This window comes from Symphalangus syndactylus, chromosome 15 (genome assembly GCF_028878055.3).
Source record: "Symphalangus syndactylus isolate Jambi chromosome 15, NHGRI_mSymSyn1-v2.1_pri, whole genome shotgun sequence".
Taxonomy (NCBI): domain Eukaryota; kingdom Metazoa; phylum Chordata; class Mammalia; order Primates; family Hylobatidae; genus Symphalangus; species Symphalangus syndactylus.
The window spans coordinates 102,387,019-102,406,272 of NC_072437.2; the positions used below are offsets into that span (position 1 = coordinate 102,387,019).

Sequence of the window (19,254 nt, forward strand, 5' to 3'; positions counted from 1 at the left end):
GAAATTCCTCTGCTTCTATCTTCTGAAAAGAGATTATATTTTCCTTAAATGTTTGGTAGATTTTAGCAGTGAGCCCATCTAGTCCTACTAGTTTCTGTTTAGAAAAGTTATTAATTATTGTTTCAATTTCTTTAATAGATATATACTTATAGAGATTATCTATTTCTTTTTGTGTGAGTTTTGGAAGATTGTGTTTTTCAAGGAATTGCTGCATTTTATCTAAGTTATAAATTTTGTGGGCATAGAATTGTTCATAATATTTTTGTTAACTGTGAGCTAAACCTTTCTTTGTTCATTTCTTGTATCTAAAGTACTCTTCAATGTCATCCTTGGCCTGAGCTGCTTTGCCAAAGTCCTTAACTACTACAGAACTGCAACCAATCACTTTAAAAGGTTTTCTCTGTCAGTTATGCAGAGGACAACCTATATTCTTAGTTTCTTGTCATCAACTTAAATTATGTTGATTTGGTGTTTAGCAGAAAGGACATCCACCAACTTGACATACATAGGCTCACTGCAGTTGGATGCAAGCACACAAAGATGGGCTTAGTGCTTGTTTAAGGCTTTGGCAGCTCTGTGAATTCCATGTACTGGGCTCCTGTGGATGAGGACAGTCTTCAGCACTTTTTGTAAAGCAGTATTAATGTCCATTATACCTTTAGCAGCAATGCCTTCCTCGACCATGGTGGTGGGTTATGGATGAAGCCAAATATTGAATGCACCTGAGCTTCCACCTCTGCACAATTTAGCTGTGGCAGGTAAAGGTCTATAGTATTTCTTGATCATCCTTTTAATGTCCACGGAATATGTAGTGATGTTCCTTCGTTCATTTAGGATATTAGTAATCTATCCTTTCTTTTTTCTTAGTTATAGTGGCTAGAACTTTATTGATTTTATTGATAATTTTAAAGAATCAGCTTTAGATTTTATTTTTTCTATTGATTTCTTGTTCTAAATTTCATTGATTTCTACTCCAATTTTTATTTCTTTTCTTGTGCATGATGTTTTAATTTAAATTTTCTAGTTTCCTAGGGTGGAAGCTTAGATGACTGCTTTTAGATTTTTCTTCTTTTCTGATATATGGATTCAGTGATACACATTTCTCTCTAAGCTCTGCTTTTGTAGCATCTCACAAATTTTGATAAGTTGTTTTTTCATCAAGTGCCAAATATTTTAAAATTTGTTTTGAGATTTCTTTTTTGACTTATGTGTTATTTAGAAGTGTGTTGTTTAATCTACACATATTCTGGGACTTTTCAGCTATCTTACTGTTATTGATTTCTAGTTTAATTCCATTGTGGTCTGAGAGCAGACATTGTATTATTTATATTCTTTTAAATTTGCTAAAGCTTGTTTTGTGGACCAAAATTTGGTCTATCTTTGTGAATGTTTTATGTGAGCTTTAGAAGAATATATATTCTGCTGTTGCTTGAAGTAGTCTCTAAAAGTCCATTTTTATCCAGTTGATTGATGGTAGTGTTGAGTTCAACTATGCCCTTACTAACATTCTGCCTGCTGGATCTGTCCATTTCTAAAATAAGGGTATTGAAGTCTCAACTCTAATAGATTTATTAATTTTTCTTTTCAGCTCTATCAGTTTTTGACTCATTTATTTTGACACTTTATTGTTAGATGAACACATATTGAAGATTGTTGTCTTCTTGGATAATTGACACCGTTACATTGTGCAATGCCCCCTCTTTAACCCCGATAACTTTCCTTGCTCTGCAGTTCTGTCTAAAATTAACAGAGGTACTCCTGTTTTCTTTTGATTAGTGTTTGCATGGTATACCTTTCCCCATCCATTTACTTTCAATCTATATTTGTCTTTATATTGAAGGCAGTTTCTTGTAGACAACATATATTTTGGGCTTGTTTTTTGATCCACTCTGACAATCTCCATCTTTTAATATGTACATTTAGAGCAATGACATTCAAAGTGATTACTGATATAATTAGATTAATATCTATTATATCCGTTACTGTTTTCTATTTATTGCTCTTATTCTTTGTTCCTATTTTTGTCTTCCATTCTTTTTCTGCATCTTCAAGTTTTAATTGAGTATGTCATATGATCCTTTTCCTCTCCTTTTTTTAGTATATGAGTTTTACTACTTAAAAAAATATTTTTGGCCAGGTGCAGTGGCTCACACCTGTAATCCCAGCAGTTTAGGATGCCGAGGTGGACAGATCACCTGAGGTCAGGAGTTTGAGACCAGCCTGACCAACATGGAGAAACCCTGTCTCTACTAAAAATACAAAATTCTCCGGGCATGGTGGCACATGTCTGTAATCTCAGCTACTCGAGAGGCTGAGGCAGGAGAATTACTTGAACCTGGGAGGCAGAGGTTGTGGTGAGCCAAGATCATGCCATTGCACTCCAGCCTGGGCAACAGGATTGAAACTCCATCTCGAAAAAAAAAAAAAAAAAAAAAAAAAAAAATATATATATATATATATATATATATATATATATATATATATATTATTGGTTCCCCTAGATTTTGCAATATAAATTTACAACTAATCCAAGTCTACTTTCAAATAACACTATACTATGAGCATATGGGTATTTACTTTATAATAGTGGTACTCACATTCTCACAGGTAGTTACACAAGTACCTAATAATAACAAAATAATTCTAATTCCTCTCTGTTTTTTTTCATATTATTGTTGTTATTTGCTTTGCTTATATGTAAGCATATTAAAGCATATGTTGCACATAAGGGTTCTAGGAGTCAGGAGAGAGCTTTTCCCCTTAGCCCTCTGAAAAATATACTCACAAAAGGCAGATAAATTGGAGAAAAGGCATATAAATTTATTTAACATGTATGCATGGGGAGAATGACAGAGTGATTGCTTACCCCTCAACAAGATGAAAGAAGCATATATATCACCCTGGCAAAACAGGAGGGAGAACCGTCTGTTGAGGGACAATATTGTCTGTTGAAGGAAAACAAAGGAATGCTAGAGAGAATGAATGGATCCAGGAACAGAAATTAACTTGTAAAGGGTCTATTCAGATGTGGCTACGTTTTTGGTATTACAGGGAGAGGAAGAAGAAACAATTTTTTTGAGGTGGATCTGGATCTTAGGCAGATAAAGGTTTTGGGAGAGACAGTACTAGGGAGAAGGTTAGAGAGACCTCGAGGCGTTTTCAGTTTAGCATGTCAATGTGCCATATTTAGGGGTATCAGCTTCTGAGCCCCAACAACATATATAACTGAATACATTGTGGCTATTGTTGTTTTGAACAAATTGTTATCTGTTAGACCAAGTGAGTAAGAAAAAAGAGGAATTTTAATTTTACCTTTATTTATTTATTTTTTCTCCAATGCCCTTCTTTTCTTTACATAGGTTCAAGTTTCTGACCTACGTTATTTTCCTTCTCTCTGAAAGACTTCTTTTAGCATTTCTTGCAAGGCAAGTCTACTGCTGGTGACAAATTTCCTCAATTTTTTGTTTGAGAAAGTTTTTATTTCTCTTCCACTTTTGAAGGATATTTTTACAGGGTACAGAATTCTAGTTTGGTGTTCTATTTCTCTCAACACTGTAAACATGTCACTCCACTCTCTTCTTGCATGAGTACTAAGGGAGAAGTCAGATATAATTTTTTGTTCTTTGCTAGGAAAGATACATATTTTTTCTTCTGGATTCTTTCAAGGTTTTTTTCTTTATCTTTGATTTTCTGTAGTTTAAAAATAATATTCCTTGGTGTATATTTTTTGAGGGGGTGGAGGTCATTTATTCTGCTTGGTGTTCTCTCAGTTTCCTGGATCTGTGTTTTGATGTCTGACATTAATTTGGCAGAAATTCCCAGTCATTATTACTTCAAATATTTCTTGGGTCTCTTTCTTTATTTATTCTCCCTCTGATATCCCCATTACACATATGTTATACCTTTTTTAGTTGTCCCATCATTCTTGTATAGTCTGTTGCTTTTTCTGTGTATTTAAAAAGATTTATTTCCTTTTCAGTTTTAAGATTTCTATTGATTTATCCTCAAGCTCAGAGATTCTCAACAATCACAAGTTTACTAATAAGCCCACCAAAAGCACTCATTTCTTTACAGTATTTTTTATTTCTAGCACTTTTGTTCATTATTAGCATTTCTATCTCTCTGCATACATTGCCCATCTTTTCCTGCATGCTGTCTACTTTATCCATTAGAGCTCTTAGCATATTAATAATAGTTGTTTCAAATTCTCCATTTGATAATTTCCACCATATCTGAGTTCTGATGCTTTTTCTGTTTCTTCATGCTGTGGTTTTTGCCTTTTAGTATGTCCCGTAATTTTTTTCTTCATAGCAGGACCTGGTATACTGGGTAAAAGTAACTGCTGTGAACATGTCTTTAGTAATGTGGCAGGGAGGTGTTTGGGGGGTGGTGGGCGGGAAGCATTCTATGGCTCTATGATTACGTCTCTTTCAGAGGGCATGAGCCTTTGGACTATGAAGTTCACATGTGCCTTTCAGTTACCCCTTCCCCCTTAAGTGGGACAGGATGGCTAAAATGAGCTGGAGTTGGCTATTTCCCTATCCCCAGGTGAGTCAGGCTCTGATAAAGCCCCAGGAGGTTAGACTCTGGTTAAATAGTTTCAACTGAGGGTATACCTTGTTAAGAATAGCAGAATGCTCTGGCGTATTTCAAAATGGTTTCTTTCCCTTCCTCTGGCTAGAAGCATGAGGGAACTTTTCTCCAATACTCACTGCGAGAACCAAGTGAAGCTCCTGGAGGTAAAAAGTCACAAAAATATGGGGCCTCCCTCTCATTGGATCTCCTGGGGCTTTTTAACTCTCAGACTTGTCCGTACTGTGCCTTTAGCAATTTATCAGTAACAGTTCAGATATTCCTACCCTGGGATCATTTCCCATGAAGGTTTCATCTTGTGGGTTTCTGTTCTGGCAAGTTGTGATTCGCTGAATTAAGTCTGTTGGTTTCTCCAATTCAAGGGAAGTAGTTTGTTCTGTGACCTCAGTTGTCTTGTGGATCTAAGAAGAGTTGTTTTTCAGTTTATTCATCTTTTTACTTGTTGAAAGAATGGAGTGGTGACATTCAAGCTTCTTACAAGCCTGACCAGAAACTGGAAGTGCATTTAGTTTCAAAATTTAGCCTTCTTGCTAAAGTTTTCATTCTAATGTTTGGCATTTCAAATAATACTCTCTTAGTTTCTGTAAATGTGGAGAGATAGTAGCCCTATGACTCAGAGGTCTGTGAGAATTTGGAAGGAAAAAGCTAGTAAAGTGTTTTTTGGAATGGATTAACTGTGTCCACAGAAGTAGTGGCAGCTCTCTTAGCAGGCTAATTTTGTAATGTGATTCTTGGAGTTATTTCTAAGATGCAGGGCTGTAATGATTCTGCTTCTTGTATCATGGAAGAAGAGATCAAAAAGGCATTAGGATGTTGACTGTAGTAATTTAACCTGATTATCGGTATGATATAGGAATGCTGCTTCTTAATGTGGATTGCTAGGGATGTGCCTAAAACCCAGAAGATCTGTAGAGTTACTAGTGTGTACTGCTATGTCCAGTTATAAAAGCAAATGAGTAATTATTAGGCAGGATTACCAAAAATTAATAGCCCTCAGAAAAAAAAGTTTGCATCACTTCATAAGTAAGGAATACTGGCTGACTACAGTGTCCTCAGGTTTTAGAGTTTTTTTATAATTAATTTTTAAAAATACCATGTGAGAGGGTATTCATATTAATAAATGGATCTAGTACTTCAAATATTAATTATATTACATGACATATTTGGTTTTGCTTTTTCGACCTTATTTCATTTTATAATCAATAACCTTGTTTCATTTTCTTGTTCATATTGTATTTTCCTTTCATTTTCTCCTTTCCTGACATCTGTTTGCTTCATTAAGTTTTCTTTATTTTCCCTATGTATTTACTAAGTTTTGAAATTGCTAATTCCGTTTCTTTTTTAAAGTGGTTGCCTAGAACATTTTAGTGTATGTAGTTGACTTTACATATTTTTATGATTTTACCTAATAGGACAAGGACTTTAGCATGCCCTAAGTTTTTCCAGACTTCACATTTTGTGGTATTTTTGTATAGTATTTTAGTTCCAAAACGTTAAAAGAAATATCAGTTTTCTTGGGTTTTAATTTTAAAATCCAGTTTGCGATTTTTTTTGTTTTTTTTGAGACAGTCTTGCTCTGTTGCCCAGGCTGGATTGCAGTGGCTTGATCTCAGTTCACTGCAACCTCCGCCTCCCAGGTTCAAGCAATTCTCCTGCCTCAGCCTCCTGAGTAGCTGGGATTACAGGTGTGTGCCACCATGCCCTGCTAATTTTTTGTATTTTTAGTAGAGACAGGGTTTACCATGTTGGCCAGGCTGGTCTTGAACTTCTGACCTCAGGTGATCCACCCACCTTGGCCTCCCAAAGTGCTGAGATTACACGCCTGAGCCACCGCGCCCAGCCCAGTTTGTGATTCTTTACATTCCTCTTCTCTCTGTCATGGTGATCAAAGAACTATCTATTGAGATGAATTGTGCATCAGCCTGGATTCCTATAAGATTATCATGAGCAGTTTCCCTTACTGACTCATACTGAAAGGATAATGTTGGTAAGAGACAAATTTTTATTTGGTTACCTCTTGAGATTTGGGGGCTGTTTGTTATTGCATATAACCTTGTCTATCCATCTGATATTGAAATTAATTATAGAGAGTGTGCTGTTACTGAATCAAAAACTTAAATAAGGCGACATTGTCACAGTAGTTATTGGGTGGCAAAGAAACTGTTACTGGAGGCTGGAAAGATAGTAATCCATATTTTGATGATGTGGAACGTTTGACAAAACTGTACTTTGGTAATTGTAGCTCTAGGAAAAGAGGGAGAAAAATGGAGTGTTGGTTCTTTGTGTTGATTGATATTGGCTGCTTTTTCAAGAAATGAGATGTGTAAAAAATGAATCAGCTAATATATGAGCAGAAGTGAAGGGGGATTCAGAGAGTACATAAATTCATGGATTGTTTTTGAATTTTATATAAATGAAATTATACAATATGTATTTTGTGTCTTGCTTCCTTTGTTCAACATTATGTTTGAGATTCATTCATCTTGTTCTGTGTAACTACATTTATTTAGTTTTACTAAAATATATTATTTAATTATATGAATTTATCTCAATGTTTTATCCACTCTACTGTCAATGGACATTTATATTTTTTTTTGTTTTGACTACTGTAAATAATATCATTAAGAACCTTTTTGTACATGTCTCGTAGTGCATATATGCACATATTTCTATGGGACAGTTATCTAGGAATAGAATTATTGGGTCATAGAATGCGTGCATTTTTAATGCCAATCTATTTTCCAAAATGTTTGTATCAGTTCATACTTCCATTAGCATTGTATGTAAGTTCTTCTTACTTCACATCTTTGTCAACATTTACTCTTATCAGCCTTTTAAATATTTTTCCATTTAGTGGATGTGTGATGGCTTAGTTTGAATTTTCTTGATTAATAAAGTTGAATACCTCTTCCCATGTTTATTGGCCTTGAATTATGTCTTTTGTGAAGTGCCTGCTCAAGACTTTCGTTTTATAGAGTCTTCTTGCATTCCTTGGCTTGTGGTCTCACATTATTTTGGCCTCTGCTTCTGTTGTCGTATCTCTGAAACTGACCTTCCTGTCTCCCTCTTATAAAGACCCTTGTGATAACAGCATTGGCCCACCTGGATAATTCAGGATACTCTACCCATCTCAAGATGTTTAACTTAATTACATTGGTGAAGTTTCTTTTGCTATAGAAGGTAGAATAGTCACAGATTCTGGGGATTTGAACGTCTTTCGGGGGCACTATTCAGCTATATCCTTTGTGGCTTATTCACCTTGCTATGTGCTCAAGAAAGGTAGACTCCTGCCAATGATAGTGAATGAAATTAAAAGTCCATTGTCAATAATTAAAAAATATATTTTTTTCTGTATTATTGTTAAAACTAACATTTGCTTAAATCGTACTGCCAAAATATTTTTAGTATCTCTGAACAATGATCAGTGAATGATCTTAATTTCTGGACCATCTAGGTCAATAATATTTAAATGGTAATATAAATTTTAGTCTGTTTGGAATAATCTGTACTTTTATAGGCTTCTGTTCATTGTTCAAAATGTTCTGGGCGTGGTGCCATTATAATAGTCATTATAATTATTTCCTGGGACCTTTAGTACTTTTGTGTCTAAATGTAAAAGAAAGTGATTGATTGCAAATAAATGAGGCTCCACAGTATTATCAATCAATTTTGTCCTTTCATTTGAGCTTCAAAACACTACTGTATTTCACATGCTTCCTAATGGCAAAAAAGAGAACTCTTACCTTTTTGGATTAGGAGTATGTCTTAATTCATTCGGGCTGCTGTAATAAAATACCTTAGATTGGGTAAATAAAAATGGAAATTTACTTCTCACAGTTCTTAAGGCTGTAAAGTCCAAGATGAAGATGCCAGCAGATTTGGTGTCTGGTGAAGACTTGCTCCTTGCTTCAGAATGGCACCTTGTTGCTATGTCTTGACATGGCAGAAGGGAGGAACAGTCTCCCTCAAGCCTTTTTATTAGGGTATTAATGGGAACTCATGAATGTGGAACTTTCAGGATCTGATCACTTCCTAGAGGCCTCAGCTCTTAATACCATCCCTTTAGGGGTTAGATTTTAACATGAATTTTGAAGGAACACAAACATTCAGACCATAGTAGGGGACAATGATATTATACAGAACTATTTATAATTTACATTAGTAACTTATGACCTTTTGCTTAGATATTTGAATATAATTGAAGCTCTAGGAGTATAAACTGCACTTAAATTATCTTTTTGTACCACTTGACATGCCACTGAGCCCCTCAGTGTCCTTTTACTTGAGATTTGAAGAGGAGAAGTGGAAAAAGCATGGGATTTGAATTCAGAAGACCTGAATGCTACTAAATACCAGCTGTATAATCTTGGGCAAGCCATTTAACCTCATCTGTTAAATGGGAATGTAGTAACACTTACTTCACAGAGTTCTTGACAATGGATATGAAGAAGCTACTCTGTAACTGCAGTGGCTCTAGGTTTTGTTTATTCAACTTTGTTCCTGAGAGTGGAGTCTGATTATTAAGAACCTTTCTAGAATCAATAGATAGATTGGCTTAATGTAAAAGGGGAGTTTATTTGCTCATATGACGTCACTAAAAATTTCAGAAGAGCATCTGCTTCAGGAATAGTTTGATCAAGGAGCTGACATGTTATCAGCAGCCGTCTATCTCTTCAGTCTATTTTTCTGCACAGTGTTTTCATTCTACCTTCATATGGTGTCAGTATGACTTTCAGCAGCTTTAGACCTGTAGTCACCTATGTTTACTCCAAAGAAAAAGAGTGTATCTCTTTCAGGTAGTTTCTGTACAAACCCTAGGATTTACTCTAAATTGGACCAATTTGGATGACATGTCCATGGCTATCTTTGACATGTCCTGACCTGATCATGAAGCTAAAGGGACTGCCCCAACTTGAATCACATGATTCATCCCCAGAGCCTGGGTGAGACCCTTGAACCACAAGTACCAGAAGTGGCAAAGGATTTGGGATATTATAAGCTAAAGAAGTGGGCTGGGTTCTGGATGATACAAAGTGTCCATTCTAGGGTCACTTATGTTTTTGAGAAGGTGTCATTTTATCCTTAGTTTCCCCTACTCAATAGAGATAGCTTTTATGGAAGAAACTTTGCCCTTTTGTTTTAAAATATTCTTCTCCCTCCCTTTGTTTATCTGAAGCTCATAATTATAACATGATGTATGTCTTTCCTTTCTTTCTGGCAAATTTTTTTTCTCCATCTGTTTTTTATTGAATGATGTATGGGAAAGCCACATTTTCCTAGCTAGGAAAGCTTGGTAAGCTATTCTTAATGTCTCTGTGCATTCTGTTTAACACATTCTTATTTTTAGCTTTCTGGGAAGATTTATACATGTGATTGTAGCCAGTATTAGCTATTTAAACTCTTTCTTAGAAAATTTAAAGCTGCATTTATCCCTGAACACTTTTCCATGGCTACTTAGGATATCGTTCTAAATATGTAAAATTTTAGCTCATGTAGATGTGGTTTTAAACATTTTATGGGCATTAACATGGGTGCATATGCATTTTTCTCTAGCTAAGTTCATTTATATTTACTTATTTTGATACTAATATTAAATGCAGATAAAGAAAGCTTAAATAACATGTTTTCTTTTCTGAATAAGGCTGAAAACCTATCACAGATAACCTCCTAGGTTTTGAAGTATCAGTACTACCAGAGAAAAAGAAAAAAATTCACTTTTAAAGCTTGTACTTTAAAAGTATTATATGGCATACCATTATATCCTACAGTTTCAAGTGATAAAACTGAAAAATTCAATTTTAGAAGGAAGCACTGGAATCTTTAATCTTTATCACAGTTCATTGTTACTCTTTGTAAACTTCACTGGAAGAGAATAAGATAATTAGATTGTCACTGGTGTACAGTTTTTCTGTTACATTTTAAAATCCTTATAGAAGAAAGTTTTGGCATTTTGTTTTAGATACCTTTGCATTTTGATTTGGTAGTCTCAGCTTTTGTGATTACATTAAATATTTGGGAATAAATGCATGAATACCTCAATTGACCAAAATCATTTCCTTTTTAATAAAAACGTAATCTTTTTTTTCTTTTTTACTTCATTGAATTGCTTTCACTCAGTTGTCTTTTGAAGATCCAAAGTTAATAAAGAAGGTCCTTTGGTTCACTTTGCTTTTGCTACCCTATGCTTGAAAACAGTAATAACTGGGTGGCATCTTCCTGGATAATTTATGATGTGGATAGGAGATAACACCCCAGATAAAAACCCTCCTCGGTCCCTGCTTCCACTACTCTGTGAGATCCTTTGGCAGTTTGGTAGGAGAAAACAATTGGAAAATTTCTCATGAATCCTCCTTACCTAAACCCACTATGTACAAAAATCAGGTGCTGAAAGCTACTTCTGTACTACTAGATTTTATATATTTTCTTTAAAGCCCAGATCCACCAATTACTATCATGTAGCCTTGTAGAATTATGTAATTTTTCTGTCCTAATTTTTCTTATCTCCAAAATTGAGATTAAAATAAAACTTTTAGGGCTATGGTTGGGATTAAAGGAGTTATACATGTATGATATTTAGAAGAGTGCTTGGTAGATAGTAAGCACTCTGTAAATGTTAATCATTATTATGGAATGGACTATACCTTGGAAGTTAAGAGCTAAGGCTCTGGAGTCAAACTTGCTTTATTTCATACTATTTCTGCCTTTAAGCAAGCTACTTAATCTCCCTGAGCCATAATTCTCTCAATTGTAAAATTGGTATAATAATGGTATCAAAGGTGTAAGGTTGTTGTGAATTTAAGTAAGATAATATACACAAGGCTCTTAGAATAATACCTGGCACATGCAATCACTGCACAAATATAACCTATTATTATCATCAACAGCATCTGTGTTGTATTATAAACTCCAGAAGAGCACATAGAAGACATTTACTTAATTCCATTAGTGTAGATTCTAAAAGAGACACTCCTGTGAATACATACCTCCAAATAATTAGATTTAAAATTTGGATTAGCCATGCTTTTCTTTTTTGCTTCACCACCCAGTATTATGGTAAGTGGTTGAATACCACTAACAAATATAAGTAAACACACATATACTAAATATGAAACAGTTAAATAACAAAGCCCTGTGTTAGACAGAAGGCTCAACTCCTAGAGAAAATGGATCCAGAGACAGTAAATATTTGTTTCAAGTGATAGGAAATAACCATAAAAGAATGGAGGAAGGTGTTAGAGGATTCCCTCAGCACAGACAAGAGTTTATTCACTTAAGAATCACTCCCTCTGCAGTAGCATACCCCAGAAGATGTTCACAAACATTCAGAGAGTTTCTATTGGGCAGCCCCAACTACTATAGTTTCTGGGTTGTGAGTATTGGTGCAAAATATCTAGAAAGAGAAAAATAAATGTTACATTAAAAGTGGTAGAAATACATTGATAAACCATGTATAGATGAGGCACTAAACCCTTACTCTGTTCATTAAACTTTGAGCAACTGCAGACAATAATATTTATTATTTATTACTATTTTTCTTGCAATTGTTTTATCAGCATTGGCATCAGGAAAATGACCTGCATGGTGGGAATTAGCTTAAAGAAAACAAAAGCCCCCAACACCAAAAAGTTAATGCAGGCTGGAACCTGCTGGAATTACCTAAGGAGAACAAGATCAGGACCAGGGGAGTAATATGACTCAAGTCATTCATGACCAAAAGCGTCATAATCTCTAGTGGGTACTTACTACATCCCAGGTACTGTGCCAAGTGCTTTAGATATATTATTTCATTTAATCTTCCCTGCAACCTTTTAGGCACTATTGCTGGCAGTCCCGTTTTGTAGTTGAATAATTTTTTCAAGGCTAGGAATGGTAGAGCTGGGGTGGAAATCCAGGCATTCTGAATCCGGGGCCCATTTTTTAACAGTTGCTACATATTCCATATCATTCCATTATAGAAGAGAACTTTACATTATTTTTAAAAAAAAACATTCTGTAGTTACAGTCTTGTGCTATGGATATTTGTCCCCTCCAAAACACATGCTGAAACTTAATCCCCAATGTGGCAGTGTGGAAAAGCAGGGTCTTTAAGAGACTCTGAGTTCATGAATAAATTAATCGATTCATTAATTTATGTATTAATGGATTAATGAACTAATGGATTAATGAGTTATTATGGGAGTGGGACTGGTGGCTTTATAAGAAGAGAAAGAGAGACCTGAGACAGCACACTCAGCCTCCTCACCATGTGATACCTTGCACCACCTTGGGACTGCAGAGTCTCCACTATCAAGAAGGCCCTACAAGAAGTGACCTCTCAACCTTTCACTTCTCAGCCTCCATAACTGTAAGAAGTAAGTTCCTTTCTTTATAAATTACACAGTTTCAAGTATTACATAATAAGCAACAGGCAACAAACTGAGACATTTTGCTTAAGTTGTTAATGAACTACTTCGAATTAACTTTACAATGTAGGTTAAGTTCTCAAATAAATTCTTCTGTGGTTGTTATAAAGTCCTGAGTTAAAAACATTGATACCCAAGTGAAGAGGGAGGAGCAGCAGCACTGTCAGCTTGAGGCTGTGGTCCTGTTTAGGGTAAACAATGGACTGATGAACTAGCTGGGGATTTAACAGGGATTTGCCAGGAGTGAAACAGTCATAGGGTATGATAAGCTCTCCATATATCCCAGATTGACTAAAGGCTCTGTGCATGTGCAGCAGAGACAGAAATGGGCTCAAGCCCCCCACACATTCCTGGATGACAGGCCTTAAGCATGTACATAGAGAGGACTCAAAAGATTTTGGTGGGAAGTAAAAACTGAGGAAGGCTTGAAAATGGCATGCCCTTTGAATCTGTTCTTCAGGTGACACACAGATCCATCAGCAGAGTGGAAGCCTTGCTGGCCTGAGGTTTCTGAGCACAACCTGTGAAAAATCTTTGCATGAACACTAAGCTATGTAAATATATCAGTGATTTCTGGAAAACCAGGCTTGGCCATAAAAGCAAGAAAAAAAAAAAAAAGAATCAGCAGAGACGTTATGACTGAGACACATTTTACAGATTTAGTCTAGACTAGTTGTTAAACAATCAACAACACAACAATAATCCTCAAAGAGTAAATGAAAATCCAGAGTTTCTGCAGTATATTATCTAAAATGTCCATTATTCAACAAAAAATTATGAGATATGCAAGAAAACAAGTGTGACCTATGCCCGGGAAAAAAATAGTTAATTGAAAATCTCTGGGTTTCTCCAGATTTTGCATTTAGCTGAGAAAGACTTTAAAGCAAGTATGATGACAATATTCAACTATGTAAGCAAAATCGTGCTTATAGAATGAAATTAATGTATGATGATAATGACTCAATAAACAAAAAATACGAGGATATAGAAATTATGTTAAAAAACAGAAATCCTGGAGATGAAAAGTACAAGTGAAATGAAAATTTTACTAAAGGCATTTAATAGGAGACTTAACAAGTCAGAAGAGAGGTTAATTAAAGTTATCCAATCTGAAAAACAGAGACAGAAGTAATTGAAGAAAGTGAACAGAGCCTAAGGAAACAATGGGACAATATAGAGTATACATATAATGAGACTCCCAGAAAGAGAGGTGATAAAGAGACAGAAATAACATTTCAAAAACAATAGCTGAAAAAGAAAATGAAAAATAAAAAAGGTGGAGAGAATTGTCCACAGGAATGTCTTATAAAAAATACTAAAAATTTTTTTTATTTTTATTTTACTTTTCAGCTCCACAATTTCCTTTATATAATTAAAGAAAATCTTTTAGTCTGAAAGAAAGTGGCACCAGAGAGTGACCACCAGAGAAATCCACTAGGGAAAAGAGAAGTGAATGGTAATTATACGGATGAATATAAAATCTTCTAATAATATTGTATTAATATTTTTACTCATTTCTTTTTTGAACTCCTTCAAAATACGTGAGGTTGCACAAAACACTAATTATAACACTGTATTGTGGAGATTACAACATACATAGAGATAATATATATAATAGTATTAGCACAAAGGAGTGGAGAGGAAAAGGAGATATATTGGAGCAAAGATTCTATATTTTACCAGAATTAAGTCAGTATTATTTTGAAGGAAATTATGATAAGTTAAAATGCATTTTGTAATTGCTGGAGTGGCCACTAAGAAAATAGCTAAAAATATAGTAAAAAAAAAAAACAGAGGAATTAAAATGGTTATACATACACAAGCACACACATATACATGTATATACACGTGTATATACATCTAGTGCCTAATTTTGTGAAAGTGTGTGTGTGTTTATATATATATGTATAGTGCCTATAAGTTAGGCACTAAATGAATAATGTTGAAAAAAGACACAAGACATATAGAAATCAAATCGAAAAATGCAGGCACAAATCCAAACACAGTAATAACTATATTAAATGTGAATGGACCAAACACATTACTTAAGAAACAAAGATGGTCAGATTGGATAAAAATACAAGAAACATGCTGTATGTAAGAGACACATCTTGGATTCAAGGACATGAATATGTTGGAAGTTAAAGGATGGAAAAAGATATAGCATGCATAAAGTAACCATAAGAGAGATGGAGTGATTATATTAATGTCAGATAAAACAGAAATTACAATAAGAAATTTTACTAAACGCAAGGAAGGACATTGTGTAGTTATGAAAGGCAAAATACAGTCATGAAGGTATAATAATTATAGATGTATATGTAACTAATAACACAGCCATACTTGAAACAAAATGTGAGAAAATTAAGATGAGAAAAAGGTAATTTAAGAACAATAATTGGAGATTTAATTACTGTATTCTCAAAAACTAATGGACCAACTAGACAGAAAATCAGCAAGGTTAAAAAAAGCTTGAATAACATTATCAAACAGCTCAATCCAACTGATGTACATACTGAGTAACTACAGAATACACATTCTTTTCAGGTGCACATGTAAAATTCTTCAGGATAGGCCGTATTCTGGGCCACAAAACAAGGCTCAATTTAAAAGGTATTGAAATCATAAGTAGGTTCTCTGACCACTGCGGAATTTGATTACACCTCCGCAACAACAAAAATCAGAGAAACTTGTACACATATTTCAAAATTAAACTTCTATTTAACCTGTGGGTGAAAGAAGAAATAAAAATGGAAATTTAAAAGTATTTTGAACTGAATGGAAATGAAAATACAACATATCAAAATTTAGTTAAAGCAATGTTTAGACCAAGAGGGCTTAGCAAGGTTTATAAAATCTGCAGTTAAAATCTGAAAGCTTTCAGCTTGTTCGTGAAGCGTGTGTGGTTTAAACATCAACGGCAGGATTTTCTGTTTAAGTCATGACTTTATAATGCTATGAGTGGGTCCCTGCATTGGGTGTCGTAACATTTAAATAGATTGCCTATGCTAATATCGTCCTTTAAAGATAAAAATTTAAGAAACATTTGTGATTTCCCCAAAATATCTTTAAACTTCAGTGTTTAATCACAAGCTTCAACGGGCAAAGATTTTAAAAACTATGAGATATTGAAATAAAACCAGAAATTCTGCAGTATTGATGAGTTATGATGAATGTAAGTTTGGCTGGTATATAAGAATTCATAAAATTTTATGTTTTGACAGTTCAACCTGAAGGTAACACACTTTTGCAGATGTTGTTTTCAGAAAAAAATAAATAGAAGAGACTCCTGAATGTTTATTTGACATATCTATTTGGAATCTTTCATAATTCAAATGTTAAGTGCTTAGAAAAAAAATTTATAAATTAGGAAGTTATCTACAAATTAGACATTGGTCTTGGCCAAATGCCTAGTTTCTGCTTAAATATATTTCTTTTCAGTCAATTTCTTCTTCTATGCATAATTTCTTCTTTAAATAATTGTAATCATGTTACATAAGTGTTAAATAGCTTTCTTCAATTATTTTTTTTATGTTATTACGTAGACTTCTTAAGCCATTGTGTGGAATAGTGGGATAATTATTGAGAGCAGGTTCCATAGTTTACTTAGCTATTCCTGTACTGCTGATCATTTAGACAATTTTCAGACTTCTACAGATATATACATTAGCCTTTGCTGGTATTAACATTATTTCATCAAGTTAAACTTTAGCTAGTGGATACTTTATCATTTTGATACATATTGCCAAACTGTCCACAAGATACTATTTTACATCAGCTTATTTTGTTGTTTGTTGTTTGTTTATGTCCTGCGACTGTTGAATGTTTCTTGTCTTTGCATTTCTTTCATTAATTTGTAGGTCACTTACATGAATAAACTGTTAAACACTTGGTACAAAAGTGTTTAACAGCCACTGTGTGCAATAGTGGGATAATTATTATCCCACTGTTTCATAATCTGTTCTTTAACAGATAACTTTATTTTGCCAGATAAATTTTCACTTTTTTATCTAGTCAAATCTTTAAATTATTTTTGTTTTTCTAGGTGTTTTTTTTTTTTTTTTGAGATGGAGTGTCACTCTGTCACCCAGGCTGGAGTGCAGTGGCCTAATCTCAGCTCACTGCAACCTTCGCCTCCTGAGTTTAAGTGATTCTCCTGCTTCAGTCTCCCGAGTATCTGGGACTACAGGCGCCTGCCACCATGCCTGGCTAATTTTTGTATTTTTAGTAGAGATGGGTTTCACCATATTGGCCAGGCTGGTCTCGAACTCCTGACCTTGTGATCTGCCCACCTCGGCCTCCCAAAGTGCTAGGATTACAGGCATGAGCCCCACGCCCGGCCTTCTAGGTTTTTTTTTTTTTAATATATTTTTTTAATCAACTTTGTGAAAACTCCTTATAAAGGGTTGATAACTATTGTATCCTCTTTTAAGTTTTCCATGTTTAGTTTTGGAATTTACTCTATCTTACTGCATGGTGTTGAGTTGAAGAAATAACATTTTTTTAATAAAATTACTCAGAAATTATTCCAAGGCCATTTGCTTCATAATTTTTTCGTCTCTGTGAATTTCTGAAAACACTCTTATCATTTGCAAAATTTGTACATGTAACAAAATTTGTTTCTGAGCTATTTATAATTTTTTATTAACATGTCTGTCTATTCTTGCACTAGTACAAAAATATTTCTGAAGTCCATTTGAGAAAACAAATAGGTAAAAACAGCAGGGGGACAAAAACCCCTAGGAATTGTGTTTACTTGACTTTCTACTCATTTTCAGTCCATGCCTAGAACAGTGCTCTGCACCTGATAGACGCTGAGTAAAGATTCGTTGCTAATTGAATGAATAAAAAATAAGTTCAGTAGTTGAGACCAACTTAGCATGCTTTTGAAACTTTTAGACTGAATATTATTCTTCAGTGATATTTTCTCAATATTTCTCTCAGTTGATTTCTCAATAACCTGTAACTAGAGATTGCATTTTGATGAGGACATGGATGATGGCTGTATAAGTCCATATTCATGCTGCTATAAAGAACTACCTGAGACTGGATAATTTATGAAGAAAAGAGGTTTAATTGACTCACAGTTCTGCAGGTCTAACAGGAAGCATGACTGGGAGGCCTCAGGAAACTTACAATTGTGGTAGAAGGCGAAGAGGAAGCAAGCATGTCTTACCATGGTGGAGGAGAAGAGAGAGAAAGAGAAGGGGGAGGTGCCACACAGTTTTAAATGGTGAGATCTTGTGAGAACTCACTCACTATTATGAGACCAGCAAGGGGAAAATCCATTACCATGATCCAATCACCTTCTACCACGCCCCTCCTCCCATTCTACAGGAGATTTGTGTGGGGACACAAATCCAAACCATATCAATAGCAATGGGATTACTGGCTGACAGTGGATTTCTGGTGGACAGGGGTAAATTTGTCACCTTGTTGCATGACTTGAATTTAACCTGGATTCTCACCTAATGGAAGGCCTTTTGGTGAAAGGCCATTTTAGCTTTACAAAGAGGTATGGGTGGTAGGAATAGCAGAAATTGTGGTAAATTCATCTGCAAAAGTTTTATGAATTTTCCCAAATAGTGTTTTATAGAACACAGTAAGTGGTATATATTCCATTTTCCAGTAGCATTTGGGATATCTAAACATGGGACAAATGGATAGTTATATTAAGAAATTTAAGCAGCAGGAAATATAGGTCAAGGCCAGGCATGGTGGCTCACACCTGTAATCCCAGCACTTTGGGAGGCTCAGGAGGATGGATCACCTGAGGTCAAGAGTTCAAGACCAGCCTGGCTAACATGGGAAACCCTGTCTCTACTAAAAACATACAAAAACTAACCGGGCCTGGTGGCACGTGCCTGTAATCCCAGCTACTTGGGAGGGTGAGGCATGAAAATCACTTGAATCTGGGAGGCGGAGGTTGTAGGAAGCCGAGATTGCACCACTGCACTCCAGTCTGGGCAACAGAGCAAGACTCTGTCTCAAAAAAAAAAAAAAAAAAAAAAGAAAGAAAAAGAAAATATGGGTCAAATATAAATCTACGCTAAGAAACTTAGTTAAACGAAAATCACATATTACATAATTACCTCATATTAAGTATATAGGCAAATTTATGGATAGCCGTTGGCAGCCATAAATAAATAATAGCAATTCCTTTTAGCAATATATAAAATTCGTAATTGTTTTTGGTTGTCACCATGATCTCACGTTTTTCATTTTTGGGAATTTCTTTGTCTTTGTCTCTGTTGCTATA

General features: G+C 34.8%; 1 pseudogene; it reads right to left on the reverse strand.

The window, feature by feature from the left end:
- Positions 1-287: 287 nt before the first annotated feature.
- On the reverse strand, positions 288-773 carry LOC129464075 (small ribosomal subunit protein eS12-like; annotated as a pseudogene).
- Positions 774-19,254: the final 18,481 nt, after the last annotated feature.